This window comes from Dromiciops gliroides, chromosome 3, assembly GCF_019393635.1.
Source record: "Dromiciops gliroides isolate mDroGli1 chromosome 3, mDroGli1.pri, whole genome shotgun sequence".
NCBI classification, from domain to species: domain Eukaryota; kingdom Metazoa; phylum Chordata; class Mammalia; order Microbiotheria; family Microbiotheriidae; genus Dromiciops; species Dromiciops gliroides.
In genome coordinates this window covers 71,777,354-71,797,580 of record NC_057863.1, presented here as the reverse complement: position 1 = coordinate 71,797,580, position 20,227 = coordinate 71,777,354, and positions in this window count along the sequence as shown.

Below are 20,227 nucleotides of genomic sequence, written 5' to 3'. Positions count from 1 at the left end.
AAGGAGCTAAGATTACAACAAGAATCACCTGCCCTGTAAAACTGAGTATAATCCTTCCAGGGGGAAATGGAAATTCAATGAAATAGAGGACTTTCAAGCATTCTTGATTAAAAGACCAGTACTAAATAGAAAATGTGACTTTAAAATACAAGACTCAAGAGAAGTATAAAAAGGTAAACAGGAAAGGGAAATCATAAGGCACTTAATAAGGTTAAACTATTTGTACTCCTACACGGGAAGATGATACTTGTAACTTGTAAGAACTTCCTCATTATTAGGGCAGTTAGAAGGAGTATATATAAACAGAGGGCATAGGTGGGAGTTGAATATGAAGGAATTATTTCTAGAAAAATAAAATTAAGGGGTGAGAGAAGAACATACTGGGGAAAAGGGAAAAGGAGAGGTACAATCAGGAAATTATCTCACATAAAAGAGGCAAGAAAAAGCCTTTAGAGTGGAGAGGAAGGTGGGGGAAGTGAGGGAACCTTATTCTCATCAGAATTGGCTAAAAGAGGGAATAACATACACATTCAACTGAATATAGAAATCATTCTTACCCTACAGGAAAGTGGGAAGGGGAGGGGAAAAAAGAAGGGGGGGGGAGTGATAGAAGAGAAGGCAGATTGGAGAGGGGATAGTCAGAAGCAAAACACCTCTGAGGAGGGACAGGGTAAAAGGAAAAAGAGAATAGAACAAATGGGGGGACAGGATGGAGGGAAATACAGTTAGCAATAGTAACTGAAAAAAAAAATAAACCAAGCTTCTTTGATAAAGGCTTCACTTCTCAAACATATAGAGAGCTGAGTCAAATTTATAAAAATAAGAGTCTTTCCCCAATTGATTAATGATCAAAATATATGAACAGTTTTCTGATGAAATAATCAAAGCTATCTATAGCCATATGAAAAAAAATGCTCTAAGTCACTAGTAATTGGAGAAATGCAAATTAAAACAATTCTGAGTACTACCTCATACCTATTGGATTAGTTAATAGGACAGAAAAGGAAAATGACAAAATGTTGGAGGAAATGTGGGGGAAATGAGACATTAATGAACTGTTGGTCAAGTTGTGAACTGATTCAACCATTCTGTAGAGCAATTTAGAACTATCCCCAAAGGGCTATAAAATCATGTATACCCTTTGACCTAGCAATACCATTACTATGTTTGTATCTAAAAAGAGATTAAAAAAAAACAAACAAAAAGGAAAAAGACATGTATAGGTACAAAAATATTTATAGCAGCTCTTTTCTGGTGGCAAAGAATTGGAAATTGAGGAGATGCCCATCAATTGGGGAATGGCTGAACAAATTGTGGTATGTGATTATGATGAAATGCTATTGTGCTCTAAGAAATGATGACACAGTAACAGCAACATTGTACAACGATCCACTATGATAGACTTATTTCCTCTCAGCAATACAATGATCCAAGATAATTCCAAAAGACTCATGATAGTAAATGCTCTTCACATCCAGAAAAAAGAACTATAAAATCTGAATGCAGCCTGAAGCATACTATTTTCATTTTTGTTTTTTCTTTCTTGTGTTTTTTCCCTTTTGTTCTGATTCTTCTTTCACAACAAGACTAATGTGAAAATTCGTTTAATGTGATTGTACATGTATAACCTATATCAGACTTCTTGCTGTCTTGGGGAGAGAGGGAGGGAAAGGAGAGCGGAAGGAAAATCTAGAACTAAAAATCTTACCAAAATGAATGTTGAAAACTTAAAAAAAAATACTACTGCTTATTAAAAAAAAGATGAGCAGGGACGCTCTCAGAAAAACCTGGACTTACATGGGCTGATGCAAAGTGAAATGTACTGAGTACACAGTAACATCAATATTGTAAGATGATCAGCTGTGAATGACTTAGCTATTCTCAGTGATACAATGATCCAAGACAACTCTGAAGGACTTATGATGAAAAATGCTATCCATCCCCAGAGAAAGAACTGATGGTGTCTGAATACAGATTGAAGCATGCTTTTAAAATTTTTTTTCTTTCTTTTTTTTGGTTTATGTTTTCTTGCACAACATGACTAATATGTAAATGTTTTGCATGACTGCACATGTACAGCCTATATCAAATTGTTTGCTTTCTCAATGAGCGGGGAGGGGTGGGGAGAAGAAGGGAGAGAATTTGGAACTCGGGGTTTTGAAAACAAATGTTGAAAATTGTTTTACAAGTTATTGGGGGAAAATAAAATACTAAATGAATTTTAAAATACTTTAAAAATGAAATAATATGACCCTTGCTGTCCTCTTCCTATCAGACTGTGTCAAGTTAATGTAAGTTACATGGGAAACTTCCCTGACCACTAGGAGCTTACAGTCTAAAGTCTATGAGCCCCACAAATACATGAAAAGTCAGCAGCACAAGTGAATAAGCATCCAAAAAGCATCTGAATTCATTAAGGAAATCACTAATGTTTAAACTTGTTTTAAAGCAGAGGAAGAAGTTTATAAAATGGGGGCTGGGGGGGCAGCTAAGTGGCGCAGTGGATAAAGCAATGGCCTTGGATTCAGGAGGACCTGAGTTCAAATACAGCCTCAGACACTTGACACTTACTAGCTGTGTGATCCTGGGCAAGTCACTTAACTTTCATTGCCCTGCCAAAAAAGAGAGAGAGAGAGAGAGAGAGAGAGAGAGAGATGGGGGTTGGGGAGGGATGGGAGGAGGGAGTGAGGGGGAATCAAAGGATCGCCACCTTTAGATGGAGGAGCCAGCAGGGGTAGAGGGAATTTGCTACCAAAATTGAAAGACCAGATGTTTGTGCCTTAAGCCTAAAAGATTTAAGTATGTTGATGCTGTGCTGCTTGCTGCACAAATCAAATTGAGATATCGTCTCTACCCTTTAGAGAGCTCATAACAGAAAAATAAAAAATGCAAATGCAAGTGTGATTCAACCAAATGTGGTAAGAAGGGAACTGACTTCCTGGAGACAAACACTGAGGACCAAGATGAAACGTGGCTTGGAGGCCAATTCTCTTTTGCCAAATGATCTGATGGAAGGCTCAATTCACAGTTGTGTATTATTATGCCAATGATTAGGAAGTCCTTACTGTATATTACCTAAAAAGCATCCTCTTAATTGCTCTATTAGGATAATTTACCCTCATGATGAATGGGGCAGTTCCTTCCTCCTGATTTAGCCTGCTGGTGACATCTGCCTGATATTGATGGAAACAGTTTAAGTTACTACAGGAAGCCAACCTTACCAATGTAATGGTGGTCAGTGTCTGCCTCCAAGAAAGCAGATGATCTCAGGGCGTCTTCTGCCATAAAAGCCTGACCAGAATGGTAGAGAAGATCTCTGCCACTTCCCTATGATTAGAATAACCTTGTGAGAAGTGTCCTGGGGTAAGACACACACACAAAAGAATATTTTTATTGTAAAGGGTGTAGGATATTGGACAATGTTATAGGAACTGAATTTCTTTCCCTGTAGTTCTTTAAGAACTTCTGAGGGGGCAGCTAGGTGGCGCAGTGGATAGAGCACCAGCCCTGGATTCAGGAGGACCTGAGTTCAAATCCAGCCTCAGACACTTAACACTTACTAGCTACGTGACCCTGGGCAAGTCACAACCCCAATCGCCTCACCAAAAAAAAAAAAAAAAGAACTTCTGAGTATATGGAGGCAGAGGGATGGACTGGAAGACCTACTGAGTGTCCTTCTAGCCTTAGAATCCCACAATTAAGCTTTTTGTTTTTCTTTTTAATATTCTAGGCCAGAAATGAGACATTGTTCAAGGGGCTTTGACCTAGGCAGGAAAAACAAATGAATAAATGGTCACATAAGTAAAAAGCAAATTGGCTTCTTTTTAAAAATAGGAATTTGAAATGTTCTAATTATCCATTTTTAAAATTAATAACAGGATGCTTCAAGATCTATTCAATGAATACAATACATAGTCAAAACCAAGCTTCATTCTATCTTGTGGCTGTGTTCTTTAATTGAGAGAGATGGGCATGCAGAATGGAGAGGTTGGGAATGTAAAAACAGACACAGATTTAGAACTTGAAGGGACCTTAAAGGTCACCAACTTCAATGTCTTCATTTTACAGCTGAAAAAACCAACTAAGAAATGTTAAGCGACTTGATCAAAGTTACATAGGTTGTAAACAACAGAGGCAAGATTTGAACTTGGGTTCCTTGATTCCGAAGTGAGTTGCCACCCCAACTGTATCATGTTGCCTTTCCAATATGAAAAGAGAAACAGAAAGAATGAGCCAGGGAAAGAAAGATAGAGTTACAAAGGGAGAGAGATACTATCCACACATAGTGACAGAGAAAAGCGACACACACACACACACACACACACACACACACACACACACAATAACCCAAAGAGACACAGATATAGTTCTTGGAATAAGATTCTCCCCCTTGTGGTCCTATAGAATATTGCAATAAGACTTTAAAATTCTAAGTTGTGTTTTTACAACTATAGGAAATGCCACCTATTGCTCATTCCCTGTAATCTAGATTGAAATGAGAGCAAACTCTGATCAAAGCAATGATCCAAAACAATTCCAAAGGTCATGAAGAAAAATGCTATCCACCTCCAGAGAGAACTGAAGAACTCCAAATGCAGATCAAAGCATACTTTTTTAACTTTATTTTTTCTTTTTTTTGGTCTGAGTTTTCTTTCGCAACATGCCTAATATGCAAATGTGTTTTGCATGACTTCACATGTAGAATCGATATCAAATTGCTTGCCTTCTCAGGAAGAATGGGGGAGGGGCAGGAGGGAGAGAGAATTTGAAACTCAAAATTTTAAAAGAATTATTTTTTTTTAATTTTATATATAATTGGGAAATATTTAATGTCATAAATAATATATATGCATATATGTGTATATATGTGTGTATATGTATATATAGACAGAAAGAGAATGAAAGCAAAAACTCAGACCAAAAGCCAGACCTGTTTTTGTTGTTGTTTTTATTGTTGTTGGTTTTTGTTGGTTTTTTTGTGGGGCAATGAGGGTTAAGTGATGTGCCCAGGGTCACACGGTTAGCAAATGTCGAGTGTCTGAGGCTGAATTTGAACTCAGGTCCTCCTGAATCCAGGGCCAGTGCTTTATCCCAGACCTATTCTAAGAGTACTTTAAGTGTGGTAGGAATTGAGACTTAGAAGGCCTGGCTCCTACCATTGTGTGACACTGAATCTGTCACTTGGACTTAAATCTTAGACTCCATTAAGATAGGCAAAATATCTAGGACTTAGGTAGTAATGGTTCTACCATATTTTGTCCTGGACGGATCATATCTGAAGAACTCTGTTCCATTCTGCTTGCCATATTTTATAAAAGATTTTGATAAGCTGGAGAATATTCAGAGTATAAAAACAATTATAATGATAATAATAGCTAGCATTTGTATAGGTATCGGCTATGTTACAAATATTATTTCATTTGTAATTCACAGTAACCATGTGAGGTAGATACTGTTATTATCCTTATTTTTAAGATGGGGCAAGTGAAGCCAACAGAGGTTAGTTAAGTGACTTACTCCATAGCTAGTAAATATATGAGGTTGGAGTTGAACTCAGGTCTTCCTGATTCCATACTTGGTATTCTATCCACTATACCAATTAGCTGCCATTGATGTCAATGATTGTGAAGTACCTCAGGGCCATACTACATGACAATTGGTTAAAGTAACTGGGGTTAGCAAAGAGGCCAACTTTTGCCGGGAGAAGAGGGGGGAGAAAATGGTAGCTGTCTTCATGTTCATGAAGGGTTGGCCTGTGGAGGAGGGAGTTAATCTCATTCTGCTTGGCGTCAGGAATAATGGGTGAAAGGTACACGGAGACAGATTTAGGCTTGATGTAAGGAAAACGCTAACAATGACAGCTCTCCAACACTGAAATGGGTTGCCTCAGCATATCATGTGCCCTGCCCCAATCACTGGAAGGCTTCAAGGAAAGGTCAGATAACCACTTGGGGATGTGGAGGGGGGCTCGGGTTGGACTAGATGGTCAGTGCGGTCCTTTGAACCCACTAGTCATTTCCTTGTGACTCCATTTTTTTGTCTTTTACCAATGCCTTGGCCTCAAATCCACTCAATCCACTACTGCTACATATTGTTATCCCCAACATTCAGTTAGAATGTAATCTCCTTAACCATTTCTTGTTTCAACTTTGTATGCCCGACATCTGGAGCACTATCTTGCACATAGCTCAATAAATACTTGTTAGATTAGACTAGGTGTTTGGTATAAATGTTTCAATGAACCCAAGACCACCAATGAGGGTGGGGGCTCAACATACTCCCCATCTCTTTCCTAATCCACTTTTGTTTCATTCCCATGGTTCTTAGTATCTGGAGATGGATCAGGGAGAGGAAGAAAGGAAATGAGGTAAGTAGGACTCTGCATATATTTGTTGGAAACAAACAATTATTTTTCCACTGCCTCACGGGGTATTAATAGGAGGTCATGCTACTGGGGGAGCAGGGGGTAGAAAAATTGGACAATACGGTTGGGCTCAATAACTATATCATAGGTGAGAATCTGAAGGGTTGGTGGGGGTGATTTTTGGAAATAAGGTTATGTGGACAGTGTTGGGGGGGGGGGGTTTGTTTGTAATATTCACCATTGCTTTTCCACTGCTTCAGGAAAGAAACTAATGAAGTGACCAAAGGCAAGAGGAGAGAAGAGGCAGGGATGTTGAAATGATCAGAGAAAGCTCACGCAGAATCAAAGGGTGTACAGCAGAAAACATACAAGAGATTCTGTTCTTTTTTTGGTTTCTTTGGGGAGAGGGGATAGAAGTGGGAGTGAGAGACAGAGTTCTTTGATTCTAGGCAATTAGGTCGATTTAACAGAACCACTGCTATGGAAGGCGGATTTCTTGGCTTATCAACCTCCATGCCTTGGATATTTAAATGCCTTTGCAGGCAGTAGAATCAAAGGATCACAGTCAGTATCACAGGATTGGAGCAACAGAAGGGACCTTAGTGGCCTTCTAACACAATCCACACATGAAAAGAACCCCAGCTATACCTGACAACTGGTCATCCAGTCAGCTTGAAGACCTCCAAGGAGGGGCAACATGGCTTCTCTCAAGGCAGCCCATGCCACTGCTGGAGAACTTGAATTCACAGGAATCTTTTTCTCACATCGAGGCAAAGTTGGCCTCTTTGCTACCTCTATCCGTGGTTCCTAGCTCTGCCCTCTGGGGCCAGACAAAGCAATTTAATTTTTCCTTGAAGGACAGCCCTTCAAATACCTGAAGACAGTTATTCTGTGCCCCTGAGCCTTCTCTTCTCTGAGATAAGTCTCTCCAATTCTGTCAGCCAGTCCTCATGCTAACACGGATTCAAAGACCTTTGCCATCTTCGTTGCCCTTCTCTGCTTACTCTTTGGTTATCAATGTCCTTTTAAAATAGCAGCACCTGGACTGAACACAATCCTCCAGATGAGATCTGATGAGAGACAGGTGCAATACTTCCCACTCATGGAAGCTATTCTTCTATTAACACAACCCAAGACTGTATTAGCTTTTTTGCCTGCCACACCCTACTGCTGAGCTTGCAGTCCACTAAGATTCCTAGAGATTTTTTCAGATTAACTCCTGGTGGTGCAGTGGATAGAGTACTGGGCCTGGAATCAGGAAGATGAATTCAAATCCAGCCTCAGACACTTACTAACTGTGTGACCCTGGACAAGTCACTTAACCCTGTTGTGGGGATTAGAACTGTCCAGCCTAAAATAAAAGAGACTGAGGCAGAGCCCTGAGCCAATGGCACTTTATCAAAGGGTCCATGGTCCCTTCTAATGAAGCAGGCCTCACATCTTCCTCATGATCTGAGATGTCCTCTTTTTCCAGAGCCTTAGCTGTATAAGGTTCGATATCAGATCTATTAGTTGGACATTCTAAAGCAGCTATATACTAAGTACAGAATTCAATTGGTTGACATATAATGCCTAAGCTAAAATAAGCAAAAAAGGGGCGGCTAGGTGGCGCAGTGGATAAAGCACCGGCCCTGAAGTCAGGAGTACCTGAGTTCAAATCCGGCTTCAGACACTTAACACTTACTAGCTGTGTGACCTTGGGCAAGTCACTTAACCCCAATTGCCTCACTAAAAAAAAACAAAAACAAAAAAAATAAGCAAAAAAGATATGTCAGCAGGGTCACAGGTGAAGCAGGGGGGATCTTCACTGACGAGATGGTCATCAGATGGTCGCTTGATCATGCTAGATGAGAGAAAGTGGTCTGGAGGTACAAAAATAAGTTGGAAGGGGCAGCTAGGTGGCGCAGTGGATAGAGCAGCGGCCCTGGAGTCAGGAGTACCTGGGTTCAAATCTGGCTTCAGACACTTAACACTTACTAGCTGTGTGACCCTGGGCAAGTCACTTAACCCCAATTGCCTCACTAAAAAAACAAAACAAAACAAAAACAAAAAAAAATAATAAGTTGGAAGACTCCAAAGGATCACGACAGCCCACCCACACTGGGTTTGGATGTGGAATTTGAGCAAAATAGAATGGAGACATCTGTGTCAGTGTTCTTGTGGTTAGGCAAGTGAGCCTTATAACTTGGTAAACAAGTAGTAAACATTACATTAAAGTTTGAGGCCCACTGTAAGAGCCTATCTATAATCTAATTATCCCTACATGACTTATGTAAAATATCGAACTGATTAATACTGATTGGAATTGAGTAGGGGTCCAAATGAATTCACATTCCTCACTTCAATCCACAGAAAGATCCCACTCTTTCTTTGGATCATTACAATCTATATGAATGGAAGGCAGTCTTTGATGGGCAATGCAAAACCAGAAGGGGGCAGTCCCCTTCCTGAGGCACAAGGGTGACACTAGGGAAGACTGATTATGTCCCATCTAATTGAACATTAACTCATAATATACTAAGTATACAATAAATTCAGAGGCGACCCTCTCACTAAGCAAGAAACACGAGAGACAAATACTTCCTGGCAAAACATGCTCCACAAGATATGAAAACCGGGGGACCATAGGGCATTTGTTCAAGTGCAGAAATGCAAACATTGTTTGCCCCACACACAAGTTTTGCAACTCTTTTGAGTTTATGAAAACAATTCAAGTGATTTGGACAAATAGCCACTCCATTATGGTGATGAAAGGCAACATTTCTGCAGAAAGCACAAACAGATCGGGGGCAGCTAGGTGGTGCAGTGGATAGAGCGCCGGCCCTGGAGTCAGGAGGATCTGAGTTCAAATTTGACCTCAGACACTTGACACTTACTAGCTGGGCAAGTCACTTAACCTTCATTGCCCCACAAAAAAACAAACAGATCTAGATGCCATAGCGTGGGGAGTGGAGGAAAATAAGGAATAGGTTGAGTTCCATGAACAAAGGAATTATCAGTCAGTGCCGTCTATTCTGGAGCAAAAGCCAAAGCAGGAGACTGACTGAAAAGGAGGATTCAAAGTTCCAGTCACTGAAGATTCAGGAACAAGTGGATTAGGAACCATTTGTGGAGAGGATGAAGATGACGGTCTCAGATGACACGCTTACCGGGACAGAAGACAAAGCATGAGAGGGTGTTGATGGTGGAAGACTAGATTCAATACCTCTCATGAAGATCTTGCAGGCTCTGAAGTCCATACCCTTAAAGTAACACTTTTTCATGTAACACACAGCACAACTGAGGCAAGGAGCGAGTTAGAGGATAGTTATTGTTGAAGTAGCATATGGGACTTATGTGGCCTCCTTGAAGAAGTCTTTTAGAAGTTTCCACAACTATCACAACGCAGAACCCCATAGCAATAGCCTATAGCAAACCCACCACAAATTACATGAAGAAAAATCAACTGTTGTGGAAGAACTCACCTCACCCCATCTCATACAGTCGTCCAGTCTCTGAAACATCCTCTGATGTAGTTCTGTGGTCCTCTGGAGATCTCTCCACTCAGAAACACTGGGGTGAGTAGGGCTTCAGAGAAGCTTCTTGTAGATTTGCTTCTCCAGTTCAGGTCACTTGCAGAGATCCCTTTTCCTGGCAAAATCTCTCACAAAACAGATCTTAACACAATCCTAGTTTGCTGTTACAATAAGTGGGTCAGGGAGTGAGAGCCAGCTCAAACCTCAATAGCACTAATATGAACATCACTAGACCAGAGAATTTACATTTTTAGATCGGCAAATTCAAATGACAACTGAAAAATTAACAAAATTCTGAACCCAAATTTTATATTTGGCATATATAATTACCTAATCTTGTTCCAACTATTTATTAAGACCAACTGAAAAATGTTCACTCTAGCTCTTTTCCTTAAGTTGCTTATCCCTCTATTTATTCTCTTAGGAGGATGAGATTCTGCTAGGGAACTATTAACAGAACACCTTTTTTTATAAGATGATGACCCCCAACACACAACTGAATTCTTTAAAAGTTGCCAAAATAATTGAAACTGTAACAAAAAGTTCTGGGATCAGATACATTGAGTAGTCAATTTTAAGTGTAGATTGAATAAGTTATTTATAATAAAACATGTTTTCCTTTCAGGACACGCTCAATATCCAGGTGGTAATAATAAACTCAAAATTGGTTTTTCCCCATTTTGGTAACACCAGATAGTCTATTCTCCTCATCATCATCCTCTTTCTCCTCTCCCTCTTCCTCCTCCTCCTCCTCTTCCTCTTCTTCCTCCTAGTTCTTCTTCTTCTTCCTCTTCTTCCTCTTTTTCTCCTCCTTCTCCTTCTCCTTTTTTTTATACTTGCCCTTTTCAATGGAATTTCCTGTGTGAGGAGAAAGGCAGGGGCATAAAAGTATTAGTTCTGTTTGATTTCAGGTATGAGTCACAGGCAGCCAATTGTAAGCCAGGATGTCACAGCCAGGCTCAGAATTAACCAAGTGGGAAAAGGTCTTATTTACCAAGATGGGGATGGGTCAAGAGAATCCAACTTTCACCTTCATAATGTCTTTCTCTCGACTTTCTTAGGCACAGACATATGCCTGTGGCAGTCACTGGACTGCAGGGGCACATGACATTTCCCTTGAATGATGAACCTGCATTCTTATGTGGGATCAGACACTTGGACCTGGATTCAAGACTTAGAATAGCAGCAAATTGAAGTTCCAAGAGACTCTTCCTCAAACAGCTAAATTTCACTAATCACACATTAGAGCTATATTATTGTTATTTTTCTTATATATTAGCCTCGAAATCTCATCTAGAATTTTTCAACTATTCACAAATTCATCTCTTCACAACTGTCATTCCCCCACCCCCTTAGTCTGTAGATAAAGCTAAAGGGAAAACAGCAGAACATTTCTAGAATATAATGAGATGAGACCACCTCAGAGTCCATGTAGACAAGTGGGTCACATGTGGACACAATTTCCTTGGCAAAAATTGTGATATCAGAGGAAGCTGTGGTTGAAAAATTAGGGAATAGTTCAACCTTGGTCAAGGACTGACTTGGGCATGTAACGATTGGAATGATGCCACCTGCTGGAGACTTACTGTAGAAAAGCTCCGCCATAAGGAGAAGGCCTCTGAAGGCAAGTCATGTGGTCAAGGTCCTTGGCGTCAGGAAGTGACTTTTGCTCGTGGGTACTGTCTATCAAGGCTACCAGCCAATCAGCTTGAGGAGCCTCCCATTTCTGGGAGGGGAACATGAAGGAGGAAGAGGAGGCTGGCTGGACTGTGCTTCTTCTTTGGCTGTGAGACATCAGCATGGTGGCAGGGAACTTCAGAAGTGGGAGATTAGGAAGGCTAGGACTGCCAGGTTATAAGAAATCTCTTCTCAATCTTTCTCTTTCTTTTACTATCTTTCAATAAACCCTTAAAAAAATTCTAAACTTGTTTATCAGTGATTTTAGTCAGTTTCCCCCCAAACTGGGAGGGACAGATTAGAACCCACATTTAGAATTTTAAATTATACAGTTACAATAATAATCTTTTTTCTTGTAAGTGCTCAAAGAGGGGTGTGCAAGCTAGCAGATGTCCACCAGTGGATGTGACCTGAAACACAAGCTGATTAAAAGTTACACAAGTAGGGCAGCTAGGTGGCACAGTGGATAAAGCACCAACCCTGGATTCAGGAGGACCTGAGTTCAAATCCAGCCTCAGACACTTGACACTTACTAGCTGTGTGACCTTGGGCAAGTCACTTAACTCTCATTGCCCTGCAAAAAAAAAAAAAATGGAATAAAAAAAAGTTACACAAGTTGGACATGTGGCTGTCCCTTAAGTTGCCACAGGGATGGTATCTGGAATAAACCACTCTTGCTTAATTGAATCTATCATCCCTTGTTAAAAAAAAAAAAAAGTTTACCTGGTAAGAGAAGTTCTGGAAATGAGTGAGTGGCTTGTCTTCCTCAGTTACCCAGACCCAAGAGACCTGTTTAGACTTGTATTGCTGTTCTACTTCACCACAAGTTCATATGCAGGGAATAGTTGGTTCAAAATAACAGCATGAAAAGATACAATGGCATGAGTTTCCAAATGATCCCAAATGAAACCCATTTCAAAGTTTTGTTTCTCCACTTTGGGTGGCAAAAGCCCTATTTCCTCAAGGGCAGTCAGTGCTGTAAAGTTTCACAATACCCTGAAAGCAGGGCACACTCCAAGGAACCTCACAGACAAAGCTCTCCTAAGAGGACTTTACCACGATTTTCTCCCAACAGTAAGTCATTTAGCATCATCACCACCACATCATCATTATTTTCTAGTTTTTAAAAAGAAAATAAACTCTAATAATCATACAACAGATATATTTACAATGTAACAGTATTCAGACTGAAAAGAGGAATAAATTTGTTTTAACAGCTTCTCTTAGCCTTCTTGTATTTAAAACATCACCAAACAGGTGACAATAATGTAGTTAAATATCTTTCAAATGTATCAACTCATAGAAAATCATTGATCTTATTAGTCTTGGCATTTTCATGCTAAGCATAGTAGTTTATTTAGTGCCTACAACACACCAGGTTTTTTCTATGTCTTGAAAGTTGTTTAAGCCTGTTTTTAGTAATACTTTAAAATGTTTAGTCTATCATTTCTCAATTTGTTAACATTCCATGCCAATTAGAAAAAGTACCTATAATTTTTAAAAATTGTATTCCTACAAGGTTTGAATAGTATAGTAGTCATCCTTTACATAAGCTAGGCACTGTGTTAAACACTTCACAACTATGAGTTTCTTTCAATTTTTTTTTTTTTGCTTTTTTTTTGCGGGGACAATGAGGGTTAAGTGACTTGCCCAGGGTCACACAGCTAGTGTCAAGTGTCTGAGGCTGGATTTGAACTCAGGTCCTCCTGAATCGAAGGCCAGTGCTTTATCCACTGTGCCACCTAGCTGCCCCTATGAGTTTCTTTCAACAGCCTTTGGAGATAGGGTAAATATTTATTATCCCCTTTGTACATACAAGGACTGATAAGATTCTCTCATTTACTACCATTACAATATTTTCTTTTTCTTTCTTTTTTATTTTATTTTGTTTTCTTCTCTTTTTAGGGGGGGGGGGGCGGGGCAATGAGGGTTAAGTGCCTTGCCCAGGGTCACACAGCTAGCAAGTGTTAAGTGTCTGAGATCAAATTTGAACTCAGGTCCTCCTGAGTTACAATATTTTCAATCCAACTGATTTTGATTTAAAATGACTAGTGGAAGGGGCAGCTAGGGGGCGCAGTGAATAAAGCACCAGCCCTAGCATCAGGAGAACCTGAGTTCAAAGCCAGCCTCAGACACTTGACACTTCTGTGTGACCGTGGCCAAGCAAGTTACTTAACCCTCATTGCCCCACAAAAAAAATAAATAAATAAAATGACTAGTGGCAATAACTAAACTTCGTTTTGTAGAAGGTTCTACTCTTTTTAGTTGGTTTATTTTTTTTTTAATTCATAGTGACATTCCCAACTTCTCATTACTGCTTCTTTGTTTCTTTGAGTTACCCAAGGAGCCAAACCAATTCCTTTAAATTTTCTAGATGACAAATCCTTTAGCATACTATTTAAACCAGAGTAAAGAGATAATTCTTTCTCTATCAATCAATCAATTAATATGCATTTTATGAAACTTTTTTTGTAGTCTTACATAGATTGGGGGAGGAAGACAGGTAGCAACTTTCACAGGGCGTTGCTTTAAAAGGAGTTGCTAAATCTTTTCTATTTCAGTGGGATTAAGACACATTCTGAAAATTCCTTTTCAAAACTCCAAAAACCCTTTACTTTCAAACTCTGAATTTACAGTCGTGCAAACAGATTCCAACTTTCTTTACCCTTTGCCTCATTCTTCACTTTCTTATTTCCTTATGCAACTCCGCTCTTCCTTTCTTCTACTTTTCTTCTTTCCTCTAGTAAACTCCATTTTGGGTTCTTTAGTAGTTAAAAATGCACAGTTCATGCCAATTTTTTTAGGGGTTTTGGGTATAGTTTTTGTAAGTGATATACTCAAATATACTAAAAAACAACTTACTCAGGGCAGCTAGGTGGTGCAGTGGATAGAGCACCGGCCCTGGAGTCCAGGAGTACCTGAGTTCAAATCCAGCCTCAGACACTTAACACTTACTAGCGTGTGACCCTGGGCAAGTCACTTAACCCCATTGCCTCACTAAAAAAAAACCCAAAAAACAAAACAACTCACTCAGCACAAGTTCCTCATTACAGGGTGTCACAGATTTCACTAAACGATTATTCTTTCCCTAACTTACTATAGCCTTATTTATACAATTTTAACTTATTTTCACTAACCAATTGATTTCAACACAAATTTTACTGTGCTTCTAATTTACCTAAGTAATTGTTTTAAGTTGCAAGAGTATCATTGAATTTCACTTACCTTCAGTTGCTTTCTGATTTCAAAACAAGTTTTCTTTTTTCTTGGGAGGCACTTTGGGAATCTCCTCCAATTGGGAGTCCCCAATCAGGAAATTGCTTGGTGCCCTCAGGTTGGTTGTTTAAAAGCAGTAAACAACAGAAGGGGAAATCTATTTACTTTTGTTCTTTTCTAAAGGAATTTCCTTATTCTGCCTTCTAGTAATAAAAATTGCTTCCTTCAATAAACCTATCCCAACTTTAAGCAGTTTTTAAGTATATCTTTATTCCACACTAAAATTAAAACCAATTTCACAGATTGATACCCCAAAACTTCAGACTTGGAGACTGGGTAACTGAACCATCTCCAGGCTTAGCAAATGTGTTTCTTTTTTTAAATTCTTAGTTGTGGAATTATTTAAGCTCACAAGTTTGAACCTAATTTCTCCTATATTATTTCCTAAGTTTCTCTTATTTTAACACTTCCCCAAATTCCTATTTCACTGAATCTCTCCTGAACATATCTCATGACTAATAAGACAGTTCTTAAAATGCAAACTTCAGCTTTAAATCAATCCCTAGTCATTTAAGGAGTTATTTCTTAGGATATTCCTCTTTTAAGGAATAACTGATTTTGTTGTTGTTGCTTTCATTAAACTCTAGAGTTAGGTAGTACCCCATGAGCTCATCAAAATACTTTATAAAGACATCCAAATTATAATTTGGAAATTAAAGAAATTTGATTATTCCTTTTTCACAAATTTGGTTTCTAATCATTTTTTGTATCTTAGATTTCAATTAATTTCTGTATCTGTCTTTCATATCAGCAATCTCCAACATGGACAGTGTTGGAAACAGAAGGAAAAAAAGATATTTGTCCTCTTTTAAGGCTTTTTTAAAAGTTTACTTTTTTATAGCCCCCCCCCTTTTTTTTTGGTTGATCAGGCCAAAAGAAAAGGAATAGATCAAACACCTGTTAGCTTGGGTTAGCATAAAGAATGAATAGCATAGCAGGAAAACAGACACTTGTTTCTCATTTTCTTAAAGATTTTCCTAATTGTATAAGGTCCCTTTCTATCCAAAGTAAAGAACCCACTATTCCTCAACTTAATTCCATCATTTACAAAACGGACACACACACACACACACACACACACACACACAGAGAGAACATATAACAAGACACAACCTTAAATCAGGCCTGAACTTCTAAGTTTTTCTCTAAGAAAAGTGAAGATCTTACCTGTCTCCTCTATTAAGTAAAGAATTTATCACCATTTTGTGCCTGGGGTCCTGCTGTCAGCCTAAAATGATTCTTCTGTTTCCACATTATGCTAATGCTTTTAGAATCTCATCAAAAAGTGCAATTCAGTAACAATAAAATATTGCTTTAGTTTAATTTGCCAATTGGGTTCACCCATTTAAAGTGAACTTTGTATGTAGAACAAGTCCCTAATAGATAGAAGAGCTGATTAAAGTTCCATTCTGCTAGACTTTTTGCCACAGTATAATCACAGGAAGAAAAACTGAGAATGATGAAGAATTTAGCAGTATCAATAGTTTCTTTTAAGCCAATCTGGGGAAACTGTTCAATAAAGTTCCATACCTTTCTAAGTAATCAAAAGTTCCGTGCTTTGGCCAAAACAATACCCTAACTCCTTTGCATTCTCAAACCAAACTTTACACATTTTAATAACTCTTTCTTTAGTTATCCTCTGACAGGGAGTCCATCCTTGTCCCAGTGGGGATCCTGTACAATGCATTTCTCCTTTATACCCGACCCCCATCTCACCTGGGGGCTACCCAACCAGGAACGGCACAACCAGGAACGGCACAACTCAGAGGAACTTCTGAGAGAATTGGCCTAGATTCCCGAGGTGGCAGCCTTTTGGTTTATCCCATCTGAGAAGTTCCCCATTGAAGATGCCAAAGATGGCTCCCCTTCCATTATGATTCAAGGGAGGGCAGCTAGGTGGCACAGTGGATAAAGCACCAGCCCTTGATTCAAGAGTACCTGAGTTCAAATTCGACCTCAGACACTTGATACTTACTAGCTGTGTGACCCTGGGCAAGTCACTTAACCCTCATTGCCCTACCAAAAACAAAAACCAGAAAGAAAAAAAAAAAAAAACTCATTCATGACTCAAGGGAGGCAATCTTATATGTGCCTGAGTTCTGCCTAATGGAAGTTCTTTTCCTACAGCTAACACTAATATTCAGAGATTTGTTTTTGGCAAATTCTCCAGTACTTCCAATTCCTAATTTCTGGGCTTAATTTCAGGGGTCCTAAATCCAGTCAACTAGGGCCTAAAGGTCCTTTATAAGTGAATATTCAGCAAAATTGATACCAAATTTCCTTTAAAACTCCCTAAAGGGGCAGCTAGGTGGCTCAGTGGATAAAGCACTGGCCCTGGATTCGGGAGGACCTGAGTTCAAATTCGGCCTCAGACACTTGCCACTTACTGGCTGTATGACCCTAGGCAAGTCACTTAACCCTCATTGCCCCGAAAAAACAAAACAGGGGGCAGCTAGATGGCGCAGTGGATAGAGCACCGGCCCTGGATTCAGGAGTACCTGAGTTCAAATCCGACCTCAGACACTTAACACTTACTAGCTATGTGACCCTGGGCAAGTCACTTAACCCCAACTGCCTCACTAAAAACAAAACAAAACAAACAAACAAAAATTTCCTAAAAAGTTTGCTCTAGTTGTCAATAACTACTTAGTACTAAGCAAATATAAGTGAAAATAACCTTGCTAACTGAAAGGAAGTCTCCTTTCCACACCTCCCCAAAGCTAAAATGAGCCTTCTACTCTACTGACCTTGAGGCAGGGAATCTCTCCCCTAAGGCTCTTGGGTCTGGCCTGAATCATTGCTCCCTCAATGTGTTGTTAGAACACTTGAGTGCGGAATCAAGCCCCCAAACCCTACCCATCCAGGGACTGGTCACAGGGTCCTTAGATGGGTTCCTTGCCCAGCTGTGAGCCACTGAAATGAATTCCCCCTCAATTAGTTTGAGAGATTTCTCTACTGATGACAAAAATGATTTAATTACTCCTTGTTATAAGAATTTAAAGGCCAAAAAAAATCTATTTTAACCCTGCCAACGGGAAGTTTTAAAGTTAATTAGGTGGCTAGCTGGCTGAAAATGAGAAACTAGCAATTCCATTGCTGAATCATCCTGGTTTTAACAAAATGAAAGAAAAAAGGAAGAAAAGAAAGGGGGTAAAAAAAAAAACCCAACAGTAGCCTGTGTATGAAAAGTTAAAATTGTAGCCATATAATTTTTATAAAAATCAAATATGAATGCTCTGGAACTTATAAATTTAGACAGATTATTCACAAATTCAATTAGTCCCTCCTAGCCCAATGAAGGCCCCCTCTTAAAGAAAATGAATTTAGGGTAAATCAAGGTAGATTCACCCATCTTGAAGAGACTTACCTCAGGCTCAGAGAATTTGGGTACAGGCAGCAAGGGGAGTCCAACCTCCTGGAGCTGGTGTCCATGGGGGAGCTACTGGCAAAAATTTGAGCTTACGTGCACTTCCTTTTTGGGTCCCTTGCAGGGGCCAGCCTAAAGAGGTTGAGGTCCATGCATCCCAGTCCCATCTTGGGCTGCCATTAATGTGGAGATTACAAATGTCCAGTCTACAATAAAAGAGAATGAGGCAGAGCCCTGAGCCAGTGGCACTTTATCAAAGGGTCCATGGTCCCCTCTAATGAAGCAGGTCTCAGAACTCCTTCATGGTCTGAGATGCCCCCTTCTTCCAGGGCCTTATCTGTATAAGATTTGATACCAGCTGGACATTCTAAAGGAGCTATACATAATTCCATTGGTTGACATATGATGCATAAGTTAAAATAAGCAAAAATAGTATGTCAGCAAGGTAACAGGTTGGGTGAAGCAAGGAGTATCTCCAATGCTTAGATGGTAATGAGATGGTGGTCGATTGGACAAGATGAGACAAGATGTTGGATGAGAGAGAGTGGTCCAGGGGGTAGCTAGGTGGCACATTGGATAAAGCACCAGCCCTGGATTCAGGAGGACCTGAGTTCAAATCTGGCCTTAGATACTTGACACCAGCTGTGTGACCTTGGGCAAGTCACTTAACTCTGATTGCCCCATAAAAAAATAAAAATAAAAAATAAAAATAATAAAAAGGAGAGAGTGGTCCAGAGGTACACAAATAATTGGAGGACTCTCCAAAGCATCAAGGCAGCCCACCCACACTGGGTTTGGATGTGGAATTTGAGTAAAACAGTATGGAAATATCTTTGTCAGCATTCTTGTGGTTGGTCAAGTGAGCCTCATAACTTGCTGAACAAGTAGTGAACATTACATTAAAGTTTGAGGCCCACTCTAAGAACCTATCTATAATATAATTATCCCTACATGACTTACGTAAAATATCAAACCAATTAATACTGATTGGAATTGAGTAGGGGGCCAAATGAATTCTTTCTAACATTCTGCCCCTTGCATGAGTATATCCCAGGACCCTCTCCTCTTCTCTCTCTAATCTCTCCTGGTGATCTCATTATTAGCTCCCAAGGATTCAACTCTTCTCTCCAGGCAAATGACTCTCAGATCTCTGTATCCAGCTCTCATCTCTCTCATGAGCTCTGGTTCCTTCTCTCCAACTGCCTGCTTGCCATCTCTGTCTAGATGTCCCAGAGGTATCTCAAATTCACTAACTGAACTGATTATCTTTCCCTCTAAATGTTCCATTCTTCTTACCTTCCCCCTTTACTGTTGAGGGTGCCATGTTCTATCAAGTTTATGACCCAGGATTTTCCCTCTATTCTTTGCTCTCACTGACACCCCTCCCTCTCTAAATAATCAATGGCCAAATCATATAGATTCTACCTCCTTAGCATCTTACATATATATCTATATCTATATCTATATCTATATCTATATATCTCCTCTTCTCTCCACTCACATCACAACCACCCTCATTAAAACCCTGATCATCTCTGTTAGAAATGCAGCTAACCATTCTTCATGTTGCACAGCTCAAAGTGTTAGTAGGCTCTAGTGTTGGCAGCTTGAGTGTCAGCAGCTCAAGTGTTGGTAGCCCTAGTGTTGCTAGCACATCACTGTTCAAAAATCCCACGCAGGCAGCAGTTGGTGAGTGAAGGCTTTATTCACCTTCAAGAAGATGGGCACTCTTCTGAATGTGCTGGAGAGTGCACTGAAGTGAGATCCCTCACCTCTATTTATACCCGTCAAGGGGTCCCCTCCAACCAATCACATTAAGGCATTTTGATACCCCTCATTTATATTTCAGTTATTATAGTTATTCCAGTTGCTATTTATATAGAATAAAAGTAACAGCCTAAGAACCAATCAGGTGGTAGCAGTTAACCAATCAGATTTTACAAACAATGATACCAGGCCTTAACCTATTTTGGGCAAGAGTGTCGGGGCCCCCCCCCCCCACCTGAGAACAATACTGTGTTAATATAC